Source organism: Zootoca vivipara, chromosome 6 (genome assembly GCF_965207765.1).
Source record: "Zootoca vivipara chromosome 6, rZooViv2.hap1.1, whole genome shotgun sequence".
NCBI lineage: Eukaryota > Metazoa > Chordata > Lepidosauria > Squamata > Lacertidae > Zootoca > Zootoca vivipara.
The window spans coordinates 55,441,733-55,463,092 of NC_142589.1; the positions used below are offsets into that span (position 1 = coordinate 55,441,733).

A 21,360-nucleotide genomic window follows, 5' to 3' on the forward strand; every position below is an offset into this window, starting at 1 on the left:
CGTGTTTTGCATTACAAGTGCTTTTGCCTAGTGGGAGTATGTCCTTGAACTCTTCCTTGTCCGAATAGAGGACAGCATAGAAACTACCTGACTTTGTAACAAATGCGAAACTTACACTTGTTGCTCTACCCCATAGCTGCCAAGTCTTCTGTTTTTCGCGGGAAACCCCCAGATTTTAATCCGTTTGCCGCTGTTCTCCTGAATACAAAAAAAATCCCGGAAATCCCCTGGATTTCCTACCTGCCAGGGAGGCTCCATTTCGGGTGCCGCTCTGCCCATGTCTGGGCACCGGAAAGCGGGCAGCACCAGCACCGGAAGTCCAGACATGCGTAGATGCGACTTCCGGTGCCGCGCCACTGCTGATCCCACATTTTTCAGCGGGAGACTTGGCAGCTATGCTCTACCCACTTTTTGTTTCTGGCCCCGCCCACCACTTTGACTTGTGGAGAGTTGCCTAGAAGGGAGTTTGGGCCCCAGGCTGAAAAAGTCCCCCACCAAGAGCTGGCCTCAGGCGGCACGCCCAGGGAATAGCAAAGCCCCACTGCTTGGTGGGAGACCCCTCTGTTCTGCCCGGGGGTGGGGGAGAGCTTCCACAAGGGCTTCTCCTTGAGCTTTTTCCCTCACAGCCCATTGCTGAGGTGACAGCAGGACATTTCAGATCAGGTCCTGAAACACCTTGGATTGCCCCTGTCCGCCACCCCCATGATCTACATGAGTTTTAAAGAGAGGGTCTTTCCCAGCCCTATCTGCCATTGCCAAAGACTGAACCTGGGGGCCTTCTGCATGCAATGCATATGTTCTGCCACTGAGCTACCATCCTGAGTTTAGAGTTTTGAAACAAATGGAGTCTTTTCTTTAATCAGTCAGCACTCTTCCAATGATTTTGTGGTTTTCAACATACCAGATGCTAAATACCAGCAAGAACCTCTGGAATCTTGCTAGTGCTTTGCACAGAGTGAGGATGATGCCCAACCATTGTAACAATGCAATAGCTCAGTATTGTCTACACCAGGGGTCCCCAAATGTACCGGCTTTGGGCCGGTTCCTCCGGTATTGATCGCGTGGCAGGCTGGAGGGCTGGGGAACGCGCTCCCATATGCGTGCACACTCGCTTTTTCCGGTGCACTTCCGGGGCAGCGTGGCACCAGAAATAGCTTGTGTGTGTGCATATGGGACCACGTCCCTCCACCCTCCAGCCCGCACATGCGCACAAGCTATTTCTGGCGCCGTGCCAACCCGGAGATGGGCAACCGCACCGCAGCACGCTGATAAGAGCGGGTGGGGGTTGTCAGGGGCCACACAATTGGCTTGTGTGGGCCACATCCAGCCCCCGGGGCTTACTTTGGAGACCCCTGCTCTACACTAATTGGCAGCAGTTGTCCAGTATTCCAGCCGGGGGGTGTTCCCAGTCCTTCATGGAGATGCTGGGGATTGAACCTTGGATGTCTTGTATGCAAAACAGATGCTCCACCACTGAGCTACAGCCCTTCCGTACTCCACCTGTTGTGCTAAGAATGCCCCCTTAACCTCTGGTTTTCTTCTCTTGCTCCTCCCCTGCTGAAACAGTCTGCTGCTCCTATCAACGTTCTTTTAATTTGCCTCAAAACACCTACAGACGTTTCGCTCACAAAGGGCCTTCTAAATTCACCTTGAATTTCACATTCAGGCAAGCAGAGCTGTGTGAAGATCTCCTGCCAAATTCCATGAAGGTTATCCTTTAAACGTCCTGCAGAGGGCCTACAAAGAGGAAGCTGCCTTTTACCAGGCTGGGGTAATTTTCTACTTAGCCTAGAATTGCCTACTCTGGCTGTCTGTGGTTCTTCAGGGTCTCAGGGTGAGACAGGTCTTTCCCGGCACCTGGCTCCTATGTAAACCCTTTTTAACCAGAGGTGCCAGACATTGAACCTGAGTGCATGAGCTCTGCAACTGAGCCATGTTCTCCCCTCGTGTTATTCCAGCACAGCACCCTCCCAGTTGGCTTCTGTAGGTCACACCCGGTGATCTCAGAGTTAAAAGGGGCTGCGATGGCAACTGGATTTGCCACTGAGCACTGTGGAGTCAACTGTTGTTTTCTCCTTCCTGCTCCTAAATGTGTCTGCTTTGCGCCAGGCCCTTTGGCACCCATTCCCCTCCATTCTGTCCCAGCCAACTGCTCGGCGTTTCAAGGTTGCGTGCGTGTGGATGTGTGTGCTGCTTTGATTCGTGCATTGTGAATCACACGCGTGCAGCCCAGAGTTGTGACAGAGGCTGCATTTAATCTCTCACTCTTCACAAAGGGAGCGGGGATAGGAGGCGATTAGTGGGATGAGAGCTTCTTTTTGAAAGTCAGAAGCGCTGGGTCTTGGCGAGAGAATTAATGAAGCCGTTGAATTATGGATGGACTTGGAGAAAGTAAACACATCCAGAGCAGGTTGGGACTGGCAATGTAGCGTAGCTTGGTGTTCCATAGTCTGGACCTCTCTTTCTCTCCGCTGCCTTCATCCTCTTTCATATTAAGCTTCTTGTAGCTTAGCAATGCAGCTTAGAGCACAGGGGAGGGCATGTTTTATTCCAGGAAGATGAGGAAAGGAAAATCCATATAGAAATGATTTGAGGTTGCAATTGCATTCACTCTTTTTCAATTCAACCTACATCCGAAAATCTGAGAGAGAGACTGTGCTGTTGTTGTTTTGTCTGCTTATTCCTAATCAGAACTTCACAAAATGTTCACTGATGCATGCTTAGGGGAGAAAACAGCACCCCCACCCCAATTTATGTATTGTAGAGAGATGGAGGTTGGTTCGTCCGGATCACTTATCCTCCAAGTGTCTTGATTTTCCAGGGACGGTCATGAAATTATACAAGCTGTTCTGGTTTCTGATCCCAGAATGTCTCGCTTTTCCTTTTTCCTACCCTCCACATCTCATAGAACAATTAGAAACAGTGTGTGGGTGCAAAAACGGAGACCCGTTTATCCTGAAAATAAAATACCCTCACCAAATGAAGGAAATGTTGAAGCTGGCATACAAAGCCCTTCCTTTAATTTCGAAGGAAAAGGTAACCAATCCATTTTAAATTCTTCAGATGCAAGGCTTCTGCAGCCAGCCATTTTTTGGGGGAACAAAGGGAATGTTGGTTCCTTCATCTGTAGAAGGTGTTGTACACTATCCTCTGCCCCCTTTTTTATTATTTTATTTGCACACTATCCTTTCCCTTGCACATTTTTTCTTTATAACAACCCTGTGAGGTAGAGAGGTTGTCATTGGCTCAATGTGACCGATGTAGATGAGTATATGACGTCTATGTGTGTGCGAGATCAAATGTGGGAGAAGCTTCCTGATATAGAATAGAATGTTCCTATTTTCATTGGAGAAATGTTGGAGGGTATGTGAGCAGGGCTGTCCAGCACACTAGCCAAGGGCCACATGCGGCCCTCAATGACTTTTTGGCAGCCCTCACACTGCCTTTCCAAAGCCAGGTAAGCAAGGTGCTTTGCTTTGGCAAGGAAGCATGAGGGCTCTGGCATGGTCATAGAGTCCTCCATCGTCTTCCTCAAAGCTTAGTTAGCACTTGGGGAACTGCCAGAAGGCCCTCGGCGCTGGACCTCAGTGTCCGGGCAGAGCGATGGAGGTGGAGATGCTCCTTCAGGTATACTGGACCGAGGCCATTTAGGGCTTTAAAGGTCAGCACCAACAGAAGATTTTCCTGGGTTTCCTGGGTTAAAAAGTAGTCTTATACGCAGGAATATACATTTAATTTGCCCTTACGTCTAACTCTTCAAATGCTTTTAGAAGTATCTGCTCCCCTCTACAATATAATCACAATAACTCTTCAGATGGCTGTTATATGCAAACCTTATTATGGCATGGTGTGCAAAAGGCAGATAGAGAGAAGCTGTCTTCTTTTTCTCTCAGTGCCATAACTTAGGGCCATTCCACGAAGCGGAATATTGGAAGATTCCAGGCAAACAAAGCGAGGCACTTCTAGTTGAAATGTGGAATTAGCTACCATGGGATGCAATCATGGCCACCAACTTGGAGAGGGAGATTAGGCAAATGCATAGAGGCTACAGGCCATCAATGTCTACTCCCCAGGATGGCTATGCCCCCCCCACTGTCAAAGGCAATATGCCTCTGAATCCCAGTTGCTGAGAAGAACCACAAGTGGGGAGAGAGGTTTGGTACTTCTGTCCCACTTGTGGACTTCTAAGTTGGCCACTGTGAGAATAGGATGCTTGACTAGGTAGATAAGTTTTCGGTCTCATCCAGTAGCAAGGTTCTTCTTATGCAACGTTTAGTAAAACCTAATTTTGTTTTGGTTTGACTCTGCCTAAAGCCTTATTGTTCACACTACACCAAATTGCATCCCCACACTATCCAGTACAGAGAAGTGGTTGGTCCAGCCAAGATTAAAGGTCTGCTGGGAGTGGAGACAGCCAGGGAATAAGGATGCTCACTTGATGGCTGCGGTGAGGATTGGGGGGGGGGAGTTGGCTCAGCAGACTTGCATGCCTCCCTTCCTCTCTTGGTGTAGGCTTCAGTCTCTGCTGTGGCTGCAGGCAGCTCATCCGAGCATTTCAGCTTTTAGGAATGTGAACTGAATGGGTGATGTGAACGCCGTCACTTTCAATGACTACCTCACAGGCCTGTTTTGAAGATGTGTGACATAACCGTAAGCCATTTGTGCACTGAAAAGCGTGATAGAATTACTTAATGTCTGCCCTTCTGACCCCAATAAACCACTGCTGAGGTGCTGATTTAAAACGAATGGCACAATATATCTTAAGTGTATCCAGCTCCATTTTCAGTTTCTTGGGCCTTTCATCGCTATCCATTTCCATTGTTGTGTTTGGCGTACAAAGGGGGATGCCATTCTTCTCCCCCCCCCCCGGAAATGCAGGAAGCTGCCTTACATTGAGTCAGAGTCAGACAATTGGTCCATCCGCCTCAGCATTTTGCACACTGACTGGCAGCAATACTCCTCCAGGGGTCTTTCTCAGTCCCACTTGGAAATGCCTGGGATCTTCTGCATGCAAAGCAGTTGCTCTACCACTGAATTGAGGCATTTCCCTGAAGCCATTGAGCCTTGTAGCCTGTTACTGGTGGCAGCTGATGATGCTGGAAGGAGCTATCAGCGAGTCACACCTCTGGTGCCTGGGGGAATGGGTTGGATCTTGTGGGTAAGAGAGTTTGAAGGGAAATATCATGCCTTAGCTGTTCATTACGGCAGTCTTTGGTAACTCCATTCCAGCTGTGCAGGCCCCATTCTTGGTGAGCTCCTTGGGATATTCTGCCCGAGTGTAAACATGTAACTGAAGGATCTTGCTTAGAGTCCCCCAGGGGACCTTTTAGATGGAGGAATACAGATGGAGGGGGCAAGTATTCCGAAGTTTCTTAATCTTTCAGAGTGCCCAAGCACTTCTTTCTCCATATTTAGGCGAGTTTTGGGAGGAGAAAAGCAGGTCTTCTCCTGAGAGTTGAGGGATACGTGTGGAGTTGGTTTGTCCACTGGACCAGCTTTGCTACCCCAGAACTAGGAATGGAAGAAGGGAGTGATTTCCATATTGACCTGTATTTATCACAATAAGTGCTGTGTCCATTCTGCTGCAGTTTGGTTTCTTCCAAACACTATATTATTCATTTTGCTGGTTGCAAATAAACATGTCATATATCTATTTATGTAACTTATGTTCATTTCAATATAAAGGCACCAATAATAATAATAATAATAATAATAATAATAATAATAATAATAATAATGTGTTGTTTGCCAATTTAAAAATGTGAGTGAATACCAGGAGTATTCTCTTGACTGATTTCCAATTCTAACTGTAGACGAACATGAGGACTGCAACCATTCCCACTTCCTTTTGTGTTCTCATCATCATTCCCTGGCATTCCTCTTCAGAACTAATGTTTTTCCCACCTGAGTTTTTACCTATTGCTACAGTTCCCCAGTCTGCTGCTACCTCTGCCTCTTGTGCCTTGCCTTGGGGAACAGTAAAGTGAGCATGAGGGTTCCCCCTACAGTGGTGGTAGGAAAGTCCAATTACATTTTAATTAAAGCCCCAAATTAAAACCACAGATTTTCAGAATGGAGCTGTCAGTTCCTAAATATAACTCTGCTTGGCTTAAAGAGAAATGGCTGTTTCTTGCTCTCTCAGAGCAGAGCCAGAACCACCAGAGATGTTAACTAAGGGAATATAACAGTGCAGGGATCCAATTAAAAGCAACAGATGACTCTACATAGGTGTTTGCAACTTTATGCCATCATAACTGGTTGCAATTTAACATGGACCAATCTGCCTTCTCTTTCTCAAATGCCTATGAATACAGGATGTGAGAAATCAAGATCATTGGAAGAAACAATAAAAGATACCCATGAACAAAAGGTCTTTTCTCACATGAAAGAAAAGGATTAAATGGAGCTGGTGGGAGGCTGATGAGATAGGGAGGCCTGATGGAACACATTCTACCTGTCTCATTTGGGGATGGTAGAGCGTGATAACTGGGTCTCCAAAAGGCCTTTGAGCAAGCACCTCTTAATCTGTACATTATTCCTTTTCTTCCACAGGACTAACAAAAAGCGACTATTTCATGATGTCCCACCTCTTCTCCAAGGAGCTTAAGGTGTTATCAACACCCTCATTTTACCCACATGATGACCCTGCAAGTAGATTAGCTTGAAAGAGAGTAAGCGGCCCAAGGTAGCCCAGTGAGCTTCATGGGTGAGTGGGGATTTGAACCTTGGTCTCTGTGGATAGGGCCTTTTTCTGCCAGAACGTGCCAGAGCACAGTTCTGGCACCTTCCCCCCCCCACTGCTTTCATGAAGTTTCTCAGCAAGCAAAGGAAGTCCCTGACTGCACAGGATGGTGGCTGAAGTAGCCTAAGTGGGTGGGTGGGGGCAAGTGGTGAGCAGTGAGCTTACTGTGATTTTGGTTTCAAGAGGGAGGTCCCGTCGTCTGGGTTGGTGACTGAGGCAGTGAGTTCAAGCACCTTTTTCCCTAGAAAGAAAAGAGCACTGTCTCCAGCCATTGCCTCCCTAAATTGTTACATGTCCAATTTTCACAATGTGCTAATTTTCCAGTGGTCACCAACCATTTTGGGCCCATTTGCAAACTGGAGAAGCTGTTGTGGACACAACACACACACACACCAAGCACATATCTCAGCCTACATAGCAGGTAGAGAGGATTGTGGGACAAAGTGATGCTGCACATGCCAGAGAAGGCCTCTGTGGGCACTTGTGCGCCTGCAGGCAGCACACTGGCTAGCTGAATGTGTGTGGGGCAAAAGAAACTGGGCATCAGGGCCACCGGTGGAATGGTGGTAGGTGGTAGTGTATTGTGTTATGTATTCAGTGGTCTGTGTTTGCCTGAGCTTGAGTCTGGACTAAGGATTCTGATCCCCAGTGTTCTGATTTGATACATGATATCCAAATCACAGAACATTTCAGGATTGCCATTGGCCCTTATGATTCGCAGCATGGAAGTTTAGACAGCCAATCACGTTGGGAGTGGGAGTGGCCCAGGTCTTCAGAAATGTATATAAGCAGTTGCTTTGCCCCCTGCTGTCCAGTTCTGTTAGTGCAATAAAGGTTATTTCTGTTATCACTGTATCTTGCCTTGTGGAAACCCACCTACACTTCATTTTGCATGGGGGCAGAAGTGGTGAGGGGGGAACCTGAGCTGACGGGGACATTTTACAGATGCTGACAAATGGGACGGCTCAGCACCCACCTGTGAGAGGGCAAGGCCAGATTATGTTGCTCTCTTTGTTAATGCGATTTTCGGTGTGTAATTTGCTTTTGTAGCTTCTTGTGGATCAAAGGTATTTATTTCACACACAACACATCAAACATTCATTGAAAACCCTGATCTCCATGTCGGCTTGGAACATGCGGAGCTGGTGATGGAACTTGGAAATCCCCAGAGTGGATTTCACGGGTGCTTGTTGTACAGTAGTTGCTCTGCCCGGCCTCCTGCTCCAGGCTGTTTGCTCTGCATACGCAGCTCCATCTGAAGCAGCACCAGGATGTTCTGTTCCAGTTTCCTGGCCTCAATGCTCCCCCCTAACGCCAAAGGCTTTTTAGTTCAGCACTTAAGAGATCCCAACAAACAAAACACAGAGGGATAGTATTTTTATAGCTGTCAAGCAAGGGGTAGGCATATCCTCTAGGCTTTTCTCCAGTTAAAGAGATTACTGATGCTTACATGAGCGTTGATGGCTGGTGGCTACTAGCTCTTGTTTCTCACCTGACTGGGTCAGTTTGGCAGGCTGGAATGTATCTAGCAAAAGGGTAATTTTTTGGTCAAACTAGTCTCAGGATGACATTAAAAATCCTGACTTTCTCCGTTGACTAACACCTCAGTATTTAGAGTGATTAAAATCAGCATTTGTTATCATGTAGGACAGAAAAAGTTAATCTTAGAAAAATCATATCTTCTCTGACTGGCTTTTTAAAAAACCTGTCCCTTGCCGTCTTTGTGGCTTACAAGATACAAAGGGGTCTATGTCAAGCATTCCCCTTTTCTCAATTCCCCCGCCAAAAAAAACTTTTAAGAGTGGGACTGCACTCAAGAGATTCTGCTATTACAGGGTACATTTTTTGTTTCTTCTTTTTTATTACCTGTCAGCATTTTCCTGAGAGCAAAGTAGGTTGACTGCGTACCTCTGTTCCCTAAATTATGGTTTTAAAATGGACATTTACATTTAGAACCTTGTAATTAACCCAAGTATGAATCTCATCTGCCCATGGCATAGGGAGCCATTTTCATTTCTTGTAAAATTCCGAGTTAATTTGACCTCCAGATTTGAATGCTCTATACTTCCCTATTCTTTTAAAAATACATTCTGATAAACAGATGCTTTCATTTTATAGGAGAAACTGAGGTACCTCCAAATGCCTAGAAGACAACAGTAAGGAAATTACAAAGACTCATTCTGAGTAACTGCAAAGTAATTACTACCTTTTAAATATGCTGTTTTATTTCAAGAGGAAAACATCTTAAAGTACAAAGGTAGGAAGCTGGTAAAAACCAACAAACTTGGTTTCCCTGAGGTTCTCCATGAAATGGTTCTCTGCAAATGCTCAGAGGCGCTCTATTTTAATTAAAACTTCATGTTTTGATGCTCACATTAAGTCCTGCCATTAGAACTGAATGTAATCATGAGGAGCAAAATACCTGTAACTTTGCCAGCTGTGTTGCTGATCAATTTTTTCTTCAACATTAAAATATATAGTAAAAATGCTCATAGTATGATGTGCATGGGATTTATGTGGTGTTAATGGAGAGGTAGTACCTCTGGTGAGGGACACGGCATGTTCTTTCTGGCATAGTTGTAGAGGGAAGTGAGGGGCAGATGGGGCTCATCAACCTGGGAAGGTAGCCCATCTAGGAGAAGGGAAACTCTGAACTTAAACCTCTGCTGTGGCTATACTCATTCATGATAAAGGCTTTGGGAGTAAATCCCAAGGAAAAATCCATACCCACTGCCTTGTAGGACATCTTCAGGAGAATAAAAGTCTAGGGAATAAACACTATACAAATCTGGAGTGGAGTCCTTAAGACAGTTGCATGGCGTCTTGTATGCCTCCTTCCGGCAACTCCCGCGGCCAAGCTGGTGCCAAATGTTTTGCTCTGCTTTTCTTTGGACCACATCAGCGATGCCGAGAGGGAGGTCTTGCCATCTGGGCAGCCCAGGACCTCCACACACATTGCCCAGGCTTGCGCCCTGGAGAGGTCACTTTGGTACTGCTAATGCAGCAAAAACAACACCGGAGGCAGTCGTTATGAATCAGTCTTTGCAGTCACAGCAGGTGCTGTCATTTTCCAGTGGTTTGACTTCACCCTCAGAGGTGCACTCCATTGTCTCAAGACAGATGGATGCCAACAATTATATAAATGTGTGTGTATTTGTATCTAGAGTTTGCATATTGCACTTCCGTGCAGAGACACACTTTGTATCTCATCATGGGCTTCCCTGGGTAAGTGCCTGGAACCCCTGGAATCTCAGACCTCTCTGAGATTGGGGTGGCGTGCAACAATATCATGTCTCTTCTAGTACCCTATGTCTTGGGAGAGATTGTTCTTGCATTTCAAAAATGCCACGGCAAGGCCAAAAATTTATTATGTCTGATTGTAGGAAGTTTGTGGACACAGTGTTTCCTTCAACACTTCCATTTCAAATGGCCAGCTTGTTTCTTTACATACCATTAGTATTATTATTGTTATGGGAGACGGTATTTTGAAAGACCTCCTGCATTATTTACATGTTTCCAAATGGGCTGCAAAGGCACTTTATATAATTACTGCTTCTCAGGCATTCTATCGTGAAGAGTACAAACAGCAACACCTTAATTAACTTCTTTTGGCAAGAAAACTCATTCATGTTCCCTGCCATCAGAGAACAACGCGTTATGGAATTTGATATTGAGAAGGAGATGACAGCTAGGGACATGGTAGTGTTTGTTGACATTCTCCAGATTCTCTAAAGATGCACAAAAATGGTAGCCATGACATGAACATGACCCGACATGGATGGCTCCATAGTTACATGGACCTCTGTACTTCTAGGGATCAAAACACCTTGCACAATGACTTCCATACCTTGATGAGGTCCAAGATTGCTGAATGCCAAACAGAACTGAAGGGAATTTGAAAGAAGGATCACAGCGCATCCCACTTTTGCTGCCAGTCAACAGTTTTAAAAAATGACAATAAAAAAACCTGCCAATTGTGTTTGCCTGATGATGAGAGTTGTCATGGCACTGCTGAAGTGTAGCATTTGGAAGTTCAGAAACTTAACTTCCCTGGTTCAACTCCTCTTCACTACAATCCCATTACCAACTCCTCTGATGTCTGTTCTCAACTCATAATAGGCTCCACCTGTTGAGATTCTTCAGTGCCCCCCCCGTTGCTGCCCTGCCCCCTCTTCCATTTTCCCAACCATTTCCAATGCATGGCAGCAGGGATGTGGAAGAATCCTATGGGGAGTTTCAATTAGGCCTTAAAGCAGGCATGCATGGGAATGACATGTAAGAAAGGTGTAAGAAAGCCATCCTTCCAAGATGGATGTGACCCAAACAGCACCATGGTTTGTAAGACATATTCCAGCTGGGCAAAAGCAGGTATGGAACTTGAGGGGAAAGGGTGTAGCCTGAGAAAGGTTTCCAAGGTCCAAGCAGATAGACTTGGAGCGGCACTACATTCAGCCCCTGGGTCTGAGGTTCTCCACCCCTGCCTTAATGGCACAGGCACAGTACTCAAGGCCGCCAGAAACCATGTGGGTGGGTGGGGGGATGTAGCCCAGGCTTTCACTGAGATGGCCACCCTGTGTTTGAACTGCACGACTTCAGTTTGCTCACAAGGCTGAATGCTCCTCCAGGCAGAAATATTCTGTCCACATAAATACTAAATGTTGTGCAGGCAGGGTCTGCGTCTTCACCTAGTTTTCAACAGGTAAAATATTTTCTTCTGGGGGCATTTACCTGTATTGATGTTGGTTCACAATCACCAGCTCAGATTTGAACTTGGCCAACTCAGAATATATTCTTTTCAGGCTCACAGTGCTTGACCGCATTTCTGATTGAGTGGCATGTAACTCCCAGAGTTCTTCTTGGCTCAGAATTTAAATTGAGCCGTCCCTTTTCTCCTTAGTGCCTTGAGTCTTGCAGTGACAGCACCCTCCACACCCTGGAGATTTAGTTCAAGCATCCTAAAAATTACACATTCCCGAAGTTTCCTATCCTGGGTTCAGCAGCATATCAGGGACAAGACTCCAGGGTGGGTGGGTTAAGGATTCAGGTGCCCTACAAAACTACATTTTCTAGCAGGTCACTGTCATCCATCAGCTGTGGCCCTGCATTCTCTGGGAAGGTCAGGGGATCTCTGAATCAGTGGTCTCAACATGCCCAACATTGCCACAACTTCTCCCCCCCCCCCATGAACTCAGTGCTGCAGTGGGGAGTGCACCTCACTGTGCCCTATCCCTGTGAATGCAATTCTGCCACCGCTGTGAGATCACTGCTGCTGCTCCAGCCCCCTTCGTGAATCCCCACTATTGTCTGTTGCTGTTGCAGGCCTCTCAGATAGACCTTCCATGAGTTTTCCCCATTGCAATCAGGAAAGTGTGAAGAGAAGGACTGGGGCTGTACAGCCATCAAACTCCATTTTGTGTCTGCTGATGTAGTGGGGATGGGTCAGGGCCCGATTTTTGGAATTGGGCTCAGAAAAACACAGCCAAGAAGACACAGGAGAAGGGACATAACTCAGCTGTGGAACATCTGCCTTGCACGCAGGTAGTCCCAGGTTCAATCCCCAGCACCACCAGGTAAGCCTGGGAGAGCCTCCTGCCTGAAATCCCAGAGAGCCACTTTCGGTCAGTGTAGACAATCTCATTGTGTGGTCTATTGCTCATGGTTTCTAGCAGCCCAGGATACTGTCCTCTTAGGTCCAATGGAGGCCTAAACCAAAGCCTCTCTGCTTCCTGTGAGCCTTCCACGGTCTCCTTGCCATGTAAATGTGGGTGCTGAAGAGAAGGGGTGACAAACAGAGGATCTGTTTGGGATGCTGACACCTATTCTGCCCCATGAATTTCTCTGGTCCTTTTTAAAAGTCACCAGAACTAATGGCCACCACCAGCACCACATCTTGTGGCAGTGAATCTCATAAACCAATTATGCATTGTGTGATGTATTTCCTTGGTCCTGAATTAGCCCACTACCAGTCAGTTTCATTGGGTGAGCCTGTGTTCCAGTATTGAGAGAGATATTCTCCCTCTGTGGTGACTGACCATAGTGTAATCTTCCTCCATTACTCTTCCCAAATGATGATGTCCAGTCTCATGATGTCCGGTGCTAGAACAGAGCTGATAGCTGGCCTCTGCTGGATTCTTAATCTATCTTTCTACTGGACTACAAACTAGCTGCTAGCACAATGGAAAATGATTTCCTCTGTATAAAATGATTCTCCTCCTCCCCCTCCCCCTCCTCCTCTTGATTTGTCAGGGATATATGCCTCTGTGTGTTGTCTGTAGGATGTGGGGATACCTGCTTGTTTTCCTAGCCTGGCAGCCACATATATCCCTCACAAGAAGCAGGTGACACCTTGACACTGACAAATCCATCTGTCACCCATTTGCCGCCACCACCATAGGACTCATCTGTCAAGCAGCTCCAGTACTGATATGATGCGTCTGCAAGGCCACAACCGCCTGTCAGTGGACTGACTTCTCTAGAACATCGCCGCCTTAACCCTGCCTCATTGTGACAGCTTGAAGCCTCAGGCTGGACTCTCAAGTGCAGTCGGAGGTGATGCTGCTTCAAGGCAGACGATCCTCAAGGTGAAAGGGGTCTCATTGTAACAGGAATATGGGCAGTGAAAACAATCCAGAGATTGTTTTGAAGACATGTGCATCTTTGTGTTTCAAGCAGCATTCACACTCCAGATCCCTGTTACTATTTCTAAGAGTAGCTTCATACTAGCACTTTTATGTTGTTGGAACTATGGTTTTTCTTCATATGTGCATCTCTTACTGCTTTTCATTTATTTTCTTTCTTTTTTAAAAAATGCTCAGATAAACACTTTCCATCTTAATATGGTTCGGATAGCCTAGTGTCGCACCAGCACTTTTGGGGGAGGGGAGAAGTTGAAAGTAAATGGAGAAAAGAATCACACATTTTATTGGATGTGATCCTAAACTGATTTCTCTTATACTGTTGGAATATTCTGTTAATATAAGCAAATATAAAAGGTGCATGCACAAAATGAAATATTATCCTATGTACTTTGTTACTATTATATTATGATTATTACTATTCTCATTATTTTTTCCGTTTTGCACCTCCTCCTACTGTTTTTAATTTTGATTATTGACAGGGCAAATGTAAACGTCAATGCCTTTGGAAGGCAACAGTTGACTTTCAAGCATTTTAAGAAGGCCAGATTAAAAATAACCCATAAAACTAAGTTTTATATCATAAATCACTTTTTAAATGAAAGCCTTTAAACAGTTTAGGGACACCACTCTGGAGCCTCTGATCATACTGAGATTAAGTTTGCTCTTTAATACTAACTCTCTCCGATAAACCATTTTAACGCATTAACATTTCAGTCATCCAAGTAACATTCATAACACAAGCACTTACTGAAATGCGAAAGTTCAGTTAGCAGACCCCCAAGATTGGCAGCATTTAGGCAATTATTCTGTTTTTCAATTCTGAAGATGAGATGTTCACATTTTTACCCAGTGGGGAATTTGAGCTGCACTTTACCACCTTCTAAAATGCAGTTCTTTTAAGCTAATATTATTCAAAAGGCAGTTGGCGGCCCTTAGCCTATTTGTTTGATTGTGCTGGAGCATGACACTGAGTTTTGCCTAGAGCAAAAACATGAAACGAAATTTGGTGAGAATGTCCAAGGGATTTCAAGGGAAGCGCCAAGAGTGTAGAGAAGACCAGGGCTGTTCATAGTGGGATTTGAAATAAAAGCCCTGAAGCTGGATCAGGCCCAGCCCAGCATTATGTTTCCAAGGTGACCAGTCAGATGACTCTGGTAATTCCCCAAGCAAGACAAGAGGGCAACAGCCACCTGCAACATCCCAGAGTTGCTATCAAGTTTTGCCTGAAGAAAGCTGAGGCACATTTTGAAATAAAAAAGCCTATTTAAGAGATTGCATAAACAAACGATTTATTTCTGTGTGCTTGTACTTTAATTCCTGCCTTTAATGTCGTTTGCGTCTTTTTTACTGCTGTTCTATCAGTCTTTTTTATCAGTCTGAAAAAGTCCATTTGTTATTTTGAGTGTTGCTTTATAACAAAAGCTGTTTAGAAGTGTTGTAAGATTTATAGTATAAGTGAAATAAACAAACACAGCTCATTCTCAGCCTTTATGGAAAATTAATCTGAGCATGTTTAAAGCCTGAATTTATGAAATTCAGCCTTTGCTAACCTGGTGCCCTCCAGATGTTTTGGAGTATAACTCCCATCAGCCCTTGCCAGCCCAAAGCTGCATGCCAAAGTTGGCAAAGGCTGGATTGTAACAGTATTTGCACATGTTCCACCATGTGCCTTTTCCCTTCCTTCTTCACCTCCACTTTCAAAACTTAGCTTGGGAGCTCCTTGGAGAAGAACCTGCCTTATGTTGCTCTGTAACTTTACTAGTTATATAACGACTACCACTATTAATAATTTTTGAAATAGTGTACTATCAAATACCAGAACTGAATATCAAATGCCACACCAACATTTCATATTTGGTTCATATTTTGACAAATATTTGAATATCTAGCGAATATTTCATAGCAACAGTCACTGAGGAGAAATTTCTGAGCTCAGATTCATTGACCATTGACATCATAGGCACTACAAATGACACATTCATGTTTTTGTGTCAAATCTGACCTTCTCCATATGACTGACAACCTTCTCCAGCAATTAGTTTGGCTAAAATGACAAGTTTGAGGGGTGGAGATAAAGAAGATAATTAATATCTGAGGGAGGTCAAGAACGCTGAATGTGTGTGTGCCACCACTACAGCTAGCGTCACATTTTATGTGTGTGACTCCTCATAAATTTTTATCCTGTCAGTAAAGTCTCCTGTTTTAAATGGTATTTAGATTTTATATCCCACATTTTACAAGTAATAAAAAGCACAATGGCTTTGGGGGCTCTTTAAGCACCACAGATAATGAGGGGAGACTGGGAGAACTGCCAGAAATAGAAACTCTCCTCCTCAGCCCACTCCCCTAACTAGGCCTCAAACAACTGTGAGGTGAAGGAGAACTTCCATGGCTGTCAAAGATGGAGTGGAGGATGGAGTAACAGGGCACAGGGCATCCAAGAAATTGAGCAATGAAAAAAGTCCTTAGGAGAAATAGGAGCAACATGGCTGTTTGGTGTTCCCCCCTTTCCATTCCTACAAGTTGTATATCTGAGGAGACCAAACAGATGTTGTTTTCTTCACACAGGCTCTAATTTACAGTAGTAACCAGGAAAGAGGAGGAAAAAGGGGGGAAGAAAAGTGTTTACACAAAGGATTTTGTGTCATTTGCTCAGCCAACTGTTGCCAGTGCTTTCTCACCATGCAATTTTTGTGTTCCTTTTAAAATGAATTAAAACCTCACCCTGTGGGGGGAGGAGCAAGATGGCGCCTGAAGCAAGTCTCCTGTCAGCTTCAGCAGAATGAGTAGGAGCTTTAAAAAATAAATAAAAATACCTCACCCTGTGCATTCATCATTTTCACTGAATACTGGGTGGGGAAGATAGCCACATGGATGACTTTCAGGGAAATCCCAACCTGAATTGGGCCAGCCCTGGCCTTGAATCCAAATCTCTACTCAAAAACTAAAGACTCCAATGATCCCTCTAGTCCAGAAGTGTAGCCAGCCAGATGCCTCTGACATGCTTGCAAACAGGTTGTGAATATACGTCGTCCCCCCCCGGCAAAAAACCCCAGCAAAATAAACCCACAAAAACATCATTAGTCTTTAGTGGTCCAGAGACATTTGGGGAATTGTTTTCTAAAAGGAAAATAAAAATATAGAATTAACTAGCTGAACTCATCAAGAAAGTTGCAGTGGAATACGAGAAGCAAACTGTTGCTGGATCAGGTCAAAGGCTCACCTAGTTGATGAGCTAATGGAAAGCAGGGCCGGCTCTAGGGGTAGTCTGGGTGGCATGGGGTGCCATGGCGCTGGCCCGGTAGGGGGGCGCCGCGTGGCAGAGCCGCACAGAAACCATGCTGCGCACTGCGCCCGCCCACCAGCCGCGGCAAGAAACGGAGCGGGACGGGGGTGCCGGAGCGATCTCCGCACCGCGGCGCCAGGGCACCCGACGTACTTGAGACAGCCCTGATGGAAAGCCCACAAATAGGACTTGAGGGCAACAACACTGTCCCCATTTGGGATTTCCAGAAATTAATATTCAGAAGCACACTGCCTCTGACAGTGGAGGGAGAAGATAGCCTTCATGGTTAGTAACCATTTATTCCCCATGAATTTGTCTAATCCTCTTTTAAAGTCTTTCAAACACAGTGTTTCTAGTACAGTGGTACCTTGGTTTATGAACACAATTGGTTCCGGAAGTCTGTTCATAAACTGAAGCGTTCATAAACTGAAGTGAACTTTCCCATTGAAAGTAATGGAAAGTGGATTATTCCGTTCCAGACGGGTCCGCGGAGTACTCAACCTAAAGCGTACTTAACCTGAAGCATGGGTGTAATTGGTTCCGGAAGTCTGTTCATAAACTGAAGCGTTCATAAACTGAAGCGAACTTTCCCATTGAAAGTAATGGAAAGTGAATTAATCCGTTCCAGATGGGTCCGCGGTGTTCGTAAACCGAAAATTCGTAAACCGAGGTGTTCGTAAACTGAGGTTCCACTGTATATATTTTTTTAAAAATCTTAACAGCAAAGCAGTTGACTGTAACAAGCTGGTACAGTATATCTGAAAAAGGTGTAAGATATTATTTTGCATTCCTTGTGTTTTTGTTTGTGGCAAACACACCTGAAACCTATTCAAATATTTGCAGTAAATGGAAGCGTTTCAGTGATTGGGAGCATTTGAATCACATTATTTATAATGGTTGGTCATAGAAACACATTGGACTGAGATGCATAATTAAAATGGAATAGCTTAAAAATGGTGGGCTTAGAGATGATTCTCTACAAAAGGCAATTCAGACACAAAATGAGAAATGGCAACATATTTTGAAGGTTATTTTGGATGTTAACCTGCTTTGTGCAAAAAAATAATTTTGTTTCTTCGAGGTACTACAGCAACTGCCAGTGGTCCTAGCACAGGAATTTTTCTAAATCTCATTGAATTGATTAGCCATTATGATAATGAAGTCAACATTAGTGAAGTCATAAAAAGTGGACTGTAAAAAAAGTGGACACATAACATATATAAGGAACTCCTTGAATTATTGGAGGAAAACATTCGTATTGAGGTAATTTTTAGGATAAAAAGGGCAAAGTATTGTTCCTTACCATTTGATTGTACTCCACATGTTTCTCACTGTAGACAAATGTGCCAGATTATCAGGCAGGTCCATACTGATACTGTACTAGAAACATTCTGAGTGAGGAATGTTTTGTAGAGTTCATTGAAACAAAACAGAAAACAAGAAGCGCTGTAGCGGACGAAATCATGAACAAATTAAAACAAGACAGAACAAATATTAACAATGCCTGAGGCCAAGGGTATGGCAATGGGGCAAATATGTCTGCTGTGCACAAAGGTGCTAAATCCCTTATAATAAAACAAAATGAATTTGCCAATGTCTATTATTTTACTACAGTTGTTGATTTTTAACATGGCTTAGGGGCACATTTAATATCATTTGCCCAGTCATCAAGATATCCTTCTTGCAGCTCCTAAGCACGTGGGCAGAAGATTGATTTGCCTGGTTACATTCTTCACTGCTGTTTACATTATGGCGATTATTTCTAAATTTGTTTCTAAACACATACACGGGCACACACATATTTCATGAAAATTCATGTTTCCTTTTGTCCTTGTTTTTGGCAGTGTATGAGTGGCCACTCTCCTTGGCTGTGAAGTCATACAATATGTGAAATGAGAATATGAAGACGATCCTTCTGTTAATGTACAGAATGCCTTTGCTGCAGAACCCTGCAATCAGCGTCAAGTTCCAGGCATCTGGGATTAGAAGGGAAGGGTTTCTAGGTTTGAGGTTGCAACTGACAGGCCAGCCTGAGCCCCGGTGCCTCTGTCTTTAGAAAGGAAGAAGGCCCTGCCTAAATTGTGACCTGCCAGGCTGACAGCAACCCATCAATCAAACATGTCATGCTCATCAAGAGATTCACAAACCTCCTCCTGCTGCTGCTTGTGCAAAATCGTTGGAGAGATAGAAGGTGGGTATGAACTCTGTGTTTGCAAGACTGGCTCATGAGTTTTTCTGCTCCCCTCTTCAATTTCTTTTCTTTTTATTTAATGCCTTTCAGTTTGTAGGTTTGCAGGCAGAAATTTTCTTGTTTTTAATCTGTGAACAGCACTTAGTAAATTTCAGGCACTAACATATAATATTTTTAGAAGCAACAGTAATGGCTGGTGGGATGCATTTTGCTTGGTAAACACTGCTAAGTAGAAGAACACCTCTCTCTCTCTCTCTCTCTCTCTCTCTCTCTCTCTCTCTCTCTCTCTCTCCACAACAACTCTGTTTATCCAAATTTTCTGGCATGTACTTTGATGTCTCTGTGAGCAACCCTTTCTTTCTTTATCCAATTTCTGAGTGTGCCAATATTTTAGATCCCGCTCCGTTACCCTCTGGCAATTTGGATAAAAAAGGTGGCACTATGTAAGGTTGCCAACTTTCCACCCACTGCCTTGCCTGGTTCATGTGCCTTTAAAACAGCTTGGCATGCAGATAGTTATCAGAAATTTAAAGTGGGAAACTCTTTGCTGTTTCATCCTCAGGCTGTTAGGAAAGGTACAGGAGCAGAACCAGTAAAACAGCAGGCAACTTTGCCACCACTGGGCCTTGAATGCTCTCTTAGGTATATTGATTGAAAATGTGGCAGAAGCTGTTGCTCTTGATTACAGGGCCATGTGTGCTTACATGGTTGCTTTGAAGATGAGATTTCAGGCCGTCCCAACTCATTTGGAAGGTTCTAATGATGCTCTTTGACTGCCTGGACTACATTGGAAAGGCATCTTGCCTCCATTTCAGTGATCTTTGACAGTGACTTGCCACTCCTATCATTCCAATTCATGGAGCAGTTATTTGATTCTTACTACTGTAATTTGTGACTCCATGCACATATTATATGTCTTCTGTTTATGAATTTTGAAACAGTATAAAAATATTGTCAGTATATTATTAGCTGACATGTTGCTTGTTGTTCTGAGTGTTCTGTTTTGCAACATGGGGTTTTCTTTGGTGGTCTACATTACTGGCAGAAGCACTTTTGGGCGATTATTGCTATTGCCAAGTTTCCTGCTGCTTGGCAGCCTGTGACTGTCCTGGTCCACTATTGCCACATCTGTGAAGGAGAAACAGTTTTCAATGAGTGCTGATCACCCAACCCCAAAGACGTCTGGTGGAGATAGACCACTGGGAATTGAATCATGGAAGTCAGTTATGAGGGCATGGTCCAGGTGGGCACAAGAAACTCACCCTGATCCAGAAATGTGGTGAACTGAATTTAAGTTGGAAAAATGAGAAGCCGAGAAAAAATGAAATGGACAGATTAGCCCATCCTTAGCTACAGCCTGACAGGGGGGTCTCAACCCACCAGTTGATGGCCAAAGGTTATGGAGAGCAAAGCAAGAAGGGGTTAAAAGGTTCTGGTCTTGCTCCAAACCTCAGCTTAACCATCCCCAGAGGTCAGCTGTGGGTGAGGTGGAAAGGTAAGGCAGATGAAATAGAGGAAGGCATCAAATGCTATTGTTCTGCTTGCATCATTAAAGCTTTCAGAAGGGAACCACGCTGTGCTAACAGGACTGGAATTTCCCATTAGTCAAACTAGCAGCCGTGAACATTAATGAGGTGCATGTTTAACAAAATATCTCTCCCCCTCCTTCTCCTCCTTCCCCCTCCTCACTCTAAGGAACAGGTTGCAATTAAACCCCTGCTCTTTAAATGCAAGCTCAGAGAGAGGAAAAATTGGTATAAAATATGAAAAGGCCCGGCTCCTCTCTAATATTCACCGTAATGAGATAAACTTAATTGAACATTTTACAATGTCATCCTCATTTCCCTTTTTAATTAGGTCCTTCTTCCAGAACAACATTAGACCATATGATTGCAAGCCGTTCGTTATGGAAAGCGCCACAAACGAAAATTAGCAAGGGGTTAAGAAGGCACCAAAGGGATGCTCCGTCAGAGCTTTTAGAAACGCATTAGAAGCGAAGTGCCGGGAAAGGGGAAGAGGCGAGGCTAAAGCTCAGCCAGGTGCTTTGGCTGTGCCTTCCCCCAGACAGGCCTTTCCTCTGATCCAGATCTACAGGTCTCCATCAAGTCAGCACAGCAATCACAGGGGCTAGGGAGGGCTGGGTGGATTTCAAAGGGGTTTGAAATGATGATGCCAGGAGAGACTGGCAACGAGGGGGGCATGGTGAATATCTGCAGATTATTACCTCCTAAAGTGAAACCCACCTATTTGGTGCTGTAAGCTTGTGTCCTAAAAGGCAACAGTTTTGTGCCTGTGTTAGTCAGAGCTGCGTGTATGTGTGTGTGTGTGGTGGTGGGAAAAAGTGGCTCAATTGTGCAAGCTGTCACACAATGAAGCCAAGTGCATATGTTCTGCACAGTGGGGGCTCACATCTTTGCACACAATTCCGCTAATGGCGCAGATGCTGTCAATGCTGCTGGGTGACAAACATCCCTGTGCCGTTGAGGGCCAGGCTGCACATCAC

The 21,360-nt window shown here is 44.7% G+C and overlaps 1 long non-coding RNA gene across 2 annotated transcripts in view; it reads left to right on the plus strand.

Moving 5' to 3' along the window:
• LOC148685350 (uncharacterized) overlaps positions 1-10,793 on the plus strand; it is a 44,014-nt gene extending 33,221 nt beyond the window's left edge. Inside the window, exons 2-4 of one of the 2 annotated variants that reach the window (XR_015950382.1) lie at positions 6,553-6,706; positions 8,861-8,999; positions 10,557-10,793. This is a non-coding gene — a long non-coding RNA (uncharacterized LOC148685350). Of the gene's footprint in view, positions 1-6,552; positions 6,707-8,860; positions 9,237-10,556 lie in introns of those variants that run through there. The other variant, XR_015950381.1, reaches the window with a different exon arrangement.
• The last annotated feature ends 10,567 nt before the right edge of the window (positions 10,794-21,360 follow it).